Below are 6,591 nucleotides of genomic sequence, written 5' to 3'. Positions count from 1 at the left end.
TGGTTGTTTTGTCTTCCTTGTGCTGTCCTATGTGCAGATCTTCAGGGTTGTGCTGAGGATCCCCTCGATGCAGGGACGGCACAAAACCTTCTCCACCTGCCTCCCTCACCTGGCTGTGGTCTTGCTGTTTCTCAGCACTGGCATATTTGCCTACCTGAAGCCCCCCTCCATCTCTTCTCCATCCCTCAACCTTTTGCTGGCAGTTTTGTACTCGGTGGTGCCCCCAGCAGTGAACCCCCTCATCTACAGCATGCAAAACAGAGAGCTCAAGGCTGCAGTTAGGAGACAGATTTGGGGGATGTTTTTCAGTACTTATAAATATCCCTTCACTATCCAGTAATGAATCTAAGTACATCACCTTCCAAGCTTCTGTTTTGTTTGTTCTCATTATTATTATATATTTTTTTTCCTTTTTTTTTTTTTTTGTCATTATTACTGCTCCTGTTCCTTGCATTTGTACATAAATATTTGGATTCCCCCCACTGTTGTGAATGAATGAACTTCTTCTGTCCCATATGGAGGCCGTATAAATGTGCATTTAACACTGTGAGTCGGTGAAGAATCTCTACTAGCATCTCTGTAATAAAATGGCATTACCCCAGTGCAATGCCTGAAGGTTGGGATTTCCTTCCCCCCAAAAAACAGTGTCAAGAATAGGCCCAAAGAATTGCTCTCCACACGGGTCTGTTCCTCCTTCAGTTCAGGAGGGAATGGCTCATTGTTGCATTGTGACCTGTCAGAGACCAAGGGCTAGATTTAAGGCTCACCCATGGGTGTCTGCTCACAGCAGAGACAGCGAATGGTCACTGCATTACATAGCCAGGGCTGTTCCCACATGTGACCCATAGATGATGTCCTTCAGGAGGGGAATCTGGAGCTACCTGCACAGCCCAGGGTACCTCCAGGGATAGCTGAGCCTGGGGTGGGCAGTGACTGCATCCCCCATGAATGTGAGAGATCTCCCACTGTGGGCTCAGCCACAGGGAAAGAACTAAAGCCAGGTATTCACAGGGAACCTGTGACTCTGCAGTCTCAGAGAAGAGAGTGGACACCCAGGGGGCAGAGGGGAGGGAAGCTGGGGAGTGATTCATTTCCCCTTTTGTGAAGTACCTCTCTCTGGCACAGCACCACAGCATGTTTGTTCTGCACAACAGCACCACCAGCTTGGGGACAGCTTGTGGGGATCACAGAGATGGTCTTTCCCCACTGCCCAAGGGGAGCTGATCTTTGAAATTTGACCAGCTCCATTCTTTTGCTGGCATCAGTGTCTGTATTGGGGGAACAGCCACCAAGACAGTGGATCAACACTGGGTCATGGGCCCAGAGATTTTCAAAACCCAGCTGCAGAAAGCACTGACTAACCTGATCTACCTGTAGAGCTATCACTGCTCAGAGAAGATGATGGTAGTGGACACCTCCAGAGATCCCTTCTGACTCAGGAAAGAAGGGGCTGGACTGTGGAGCTAGAGTGCATGACAATCGTGTGTTTTGAGGCCTTGCTGGTGCTTGTAATCCATGGTCCTCAAGGTTACCTGGTGAGTGGGGTAATTCTCAAAATGAGTCTCTCCCCTTGGGAACCTGGAGCACAGCTGGTGCAATGATACTACAGAAGAGTTCTCAGAAACATTGCAAGACATTACAGAAAGACTGAATCACAAATTACTTGGAGTTGGAAAGAGTCTCTCCCCATCTTTCTTGTAAGTTCCCTTTAAGTACTGGAAGGCAAGAATAAGGTTCCCCCCAGAGTCTTCTGTTCTCTAGGCTCAGCAAACCCAACTGGCTCAGCCTGCCTTCACAGGAGAGATGTTCCACTCCACTGATTATTTCCGTGGCTCTGCTCTGGTCCCACTCCATAAGTCCTATGTCCGAAATCTTATGTGTCTATTGTGCTGGGGCCCCGGAGCTGGATGCAGAACTCCAGGTTGGGTCTCACAAGAGCAGAGTAGAGAGGGAGAATCACCTCCCTCAGCCTGCTGGTCACTCTGCTTTTGATGCAGCCCAGGATATTGTAGGCTTTTTGGGCTCCAAGTGGACATTACAGTCTCATGTTGAGCTTCTCCTCAACCAGCACCCCCAGGTCCTTCTCCTCAGGGCTGCTCTCAATCCATTCTTTCCGGCCTGTGTTTGTGCTTGGGATTGCCCCAACCATTAAGTGGGGAACAGACCGGTGTGTCTAACCCACCTCCAACCCCCTGCCACAGGTCTTTCCTTTTCCATCAACAGAGGGGTGACGCGTTCTGAAAGGGCACCTCAGGCTTTGGGGGAAGACTCTTCTTCCCTTGTTGTTGCCACCTTCCATCCTCTGGTGATACTGGCCCCCCTCCCTTCTGTGAGTGCAGTGAGGGAGTTTTGGGCTGTTTGGCTGTGGGCTGTTGGTGCCCTGCAGACTGTGCAGGATCCAGCTGTCCAACTCCTCATCAGCCTCCTTGCTGCTACGCAGCCTTCTCCCTGCCTCCTGCAGCTCGGCCCCCTGCTGCAGGAGGTCCTCCAGCTGGGCACACCTTTGGCAGGCAGGTCTGCTGCCTGCCCCTGCCACAGGGGAAAGGCCTGGGCACTTCCAGCAGATGGAGGTCTGCATGGCAGCCTCACACCTCGGCAGCTCTGTCTGGGTGGAGGCATTGGCCACCGCTGGGGCAGGCAGTGCTGATGGCCCAGTTGGAGCTGCAGCCTCTGCCCAGAGATGAGTGGCCACCGTCCTGCCTTGAGGATCTGTGGGGTGCATGCCTTTATCCTGTGCAGGCTGCAGGTGTACCTGGTGCCTCCCACCCTTTGCTGTGGGATGGTCCTCCCTCACTGGGTGCCCTCCCTGCTCCTCCCGAGCCAATGGCTGCACCAATGGCAGCACCAGGCCAGGCCCATTCTGTTTCCCTACATTGCTGGCCATGCTCCTGGTCACTGGCACTCGTGGAGGTGGGGGGTGGCCGCCATCAATGCTGGCCCTTCCCATGCTTTGTCAGCCACTCTGGCAAGAGCTGCCACCTCCAGGCAGGTCTCTGCACGCCCCTGGGGCTGCCCAAGCTCAGGAAATCCTCTTGTAGGCCCTAATCCCCTGCTGTGCTGTGGAACATATCCTCCTGGAGCTGATCACCTCAGAGAGTCAAGGAATTATCGAGTAGTGCTGGACACAGGTCCAGCACAGGCTGGGAGACAAGTGGCTGGAGAGCAGCTCAGCAGAAAGGGCTCTGGGGGTGCTGGCTGACAGCAGGCTCAACATCAGCCAGCAGGGTGCCCTGGCAGCCAAGAGGGCAAAACACATCTTGGGATGCATTAAGCACAGCACAGCCAGATGGTCAAAGAGTTGAGTCTTCTGCTATATTCAGCATTGGTGAGGCCTCCCCTTGAATCATGTACACAGTTCTGGGCTCCACAACAGAAGAAAGATGTGGAGTTGAAAGCATCCAGAGGAGGACAACAAAGCTGGTCAAAAGGCTGGAAGTCATGTCCTGTGAGGAGAGCCTGAGGACACCTGGGTTGTGTAGTCTGGAGAAAAAAAGGCAGACAGAAGGCCTCATTGCTCTTGACAACTTCCTGAGAAGGGGAAGTGGAAAGGGAGGTGCCAGTCTCTTTTCCATGAAAACTGATGACAGGATGAATGGGAATGGTACAAAGCTGCAGCAGGGGAGGATCACACTGGACATTAGGAAACATTTCTCTTCTGTGAGGTTGATCAAACACAGGAACAGGCTTTCCTAGAGACTTGGTTGATGTCTCAGGCCTGTCAGTGTTGAACAGGCATTTGGACAATACTCTCATACATAGTTTCTAACTTTTGATTAGCCCTGAAAAGGTCAGGCAGTTGAACTGGATGACTTTTGAAGATCCCTTACAAATGAACTATTCTACACCATTTGATTGAATTTGTCATGATCCATTTAGATTCTATAATATAACGCTATACAAGCCCTTACCTGTGTCACTGTAGGGAACTTGTCCACCTCAGAGGCACAACTTGGGATTTGTCCTTGTTGGATATCACAGAGTTTCAATTGGCCTATCCCTCCAACCTGCTTCTTATTGGAAAAGAGATTGCTGTGGGGGATTGTATTGAAAACCTTGCTGGAATCCTGGTAAATGAGATTCACTGCTCTAGTTTCACCCACAGATGTGGTCATTTCATCCTAGGAAATAATGAGGGTGGTCAGCTATGACCTACCCTCACTTTCAGTCACCTTCTTATTCAGACTGCCAGCAATGAGATCCAAGAGGACACGCTCTGGAACAGGCTCCTCTACCAAAGTAATGCTAAGCAAGCTTTAGCTCCCCAGCTGATCTCGTGGACCTTCTGGAAAGCTGCATGTAATTTTTGCTTTTATCCAGTGCTCAAGGAGTCCACGCCACCTTCATGACCTTTCACCGGTGGTGAAGAGTGTTCCTGTCTTGACACCTTTGTTGAAAAGCACAGGCAACAGCTCCTTCTGGTCTGTGGCTGAGGGCATTGGTGCACCTTTGTGTTGTAGCACCACAGTTGTGGCACCAGGGCAAGCTGTGACTTTTCCTTTGGGAAGCCATGTAACAAATGTCTAAGACCCTGCATGTGCAAAGGCTTTGTTTGAAGCCAAAGACTTGGTAGAATGGACAGCAGGTGGAAATATACGGACGAAACGAGATGACAACAGAGAGAGCAAACCCTGCTGTCCCCAAGGACAGAGAGAATCAGAGCTGGGATGCCCTGGGCAGGCCTGGCAGAAAACAAGGTTTGCTGCCAGGTGTGTCTCTGCAGCCCCTGAAGGCCTCTGGCAAAGGTGAAACTGATCTCCAGGAACACCCAGGTGCTGCTGACAGGCACTCTGTGAAAATTGTTGGCTTGTTCCTTGACATCAAGGGGTTGAGTAAAAGTTGGGGGGAGGGAACAAACAGCAGCTGAGAATGTAGGCACATAAGTGGGGACTCTAGTGTGATGTGCTTCCTCTTCATGGGCTGCCTGCACCTACTGGGTAGAGAAGGGACAGATCTTGCCAAACCGTAGGGACAGCACTCACTCATTTGCACAAAGTCTTTGACTCTGCCTGCAATTCCTGTGTTGGGTTTCTGCCACACATTCACTCTGGATGGGGATGGTTTTCCTGCCCGGGACCAGTGTGGCCCTACCAGCCACAGGTAGTCATGTGTGAGAGTCCTGGCATCTGATGTAGCACTCCAGGCCTGTATTTGGCCATAACAAAATCCAGAACCTGCCCTGAATTGGATTAGGCAATATGAAAATATCCTTGAGGCCACTGCCATTAAGCAGTAATGGAGATATTGTAAACACAGTTGACGGGGAAGAGAGCTGTCCTTATGGTATGTAACCCCACTTTTTTTTTTTTTTTTTTCCAGTGCAAGCAGTGTGGGCCGCTTAGAAAATACTAATGGCCAGTAAAAAGATTCAGTGGTCCTAAATGTAGGCATCTGCTCTCGTTTCCGTTTCTGAGATAAAATCTCCCTACGCTTAAAAATGATGCCCCCAGATATTCCTTGACTCCCACAATTAATCCAACAGAGTATGCAGATACCTGAAATGTCTTTGAACAAGTCTTACACCTCCAGTGTCAAAAGGTGTCTGCATCTGAGCAGCTCTCTCCTGGCCTCTGTCTCCATTCAAGTTTTTGGGAGATGACACAAACAGCTGACATGCAGAAGCCTGGTTTGTGCCAACCTGAGCCAAAGCAAGAGGAATCCCAACTCCTGTGGGTTGTGGGAGGCATGGGAGAGAGCTGAGCCCCCTTCTAGCCTCTGGACAGCAAACAAAGAAGGAGATGCCTTAGTTGACTCAGTTGAAACCCTTCCTTCAGCAGGAGGAACGAAGATCCCTTCCTGTCCTTGCATGAGTGTCCTGCCGAAAAACAGGGCATGGAAAGGTGATCCTTGGACCTCATCCATTTTCTGAAATGAGGAAGGACAGAGCTGGAAATGAGATTCCTTCAGCAGATGAGGGAAGGAACATCAGTGATTAATTCAGTGTGTTTCAAAATTGGTTCCCCTGGAGGACCAGGGCCATCTCAAGGGACACGAGAGAGGGGAGAGACAGAGAGGTGTTGAGCTGGAGCTGTGCTGCTGAGCTGGGCTGGGCTCCTGGGCCCAAGGGGAGCTCCTGGCAAGCAGGCAGCACTGCAGAGAGACAGCTCTGCCCAGGAGCAGCTCCTCTGCACAGCGCAGCAGGGCTGGGGGCACTGCCTGCAGGGGACAAGGGCGGCTGAGAGAAGGGAGGGAGATGTTAAAGGCAGTGTGGATGGGGGCTGCTGAGAGCTCACTGCAGGAGAAATCTTCCCAGCCCTGAACAGGGTAAGTGTCTGGCTGCAGGGCAGCACAGCTGTTGTTCCTGGAGCCATCTCCAGATTTGCTGGCAAATCCCACAGCCTTTGGGAGCTTTCAGGAGAACTCTCATTTTTTTTTTGAATAAGAGGCAAATAAAAGTTTCAGAGCAGGGATTATCAGCCAAAGCTGTCAGAGTTACAGGAGATGAGGGTTCCTTCTCACGGGGCTGGCTGCAGGCTGTGCAGGCAGGGTGCATGCAGGGGTGGCCAGGGCTGTGGTGCAGAGCAGGGTCCCTGCTGTGCCCCAGGGGCTGTGTGCTGGGGCAGGGCCTCTGCCGCCTGCCAGGCTCAGCACTCA

This window comes from Anser anser, assembly GCF_964211835.1.
Source record: "Anser anser genome assembly, chromosome: 29".
Lineage (NCBI taxonomy): Eukaryota > Metazoa > Chordata > Aves > Anseriformes > Anatidae > Anser > Anser anser.
Note: the sequence above shows the minus strand (reverse complement) of the source record.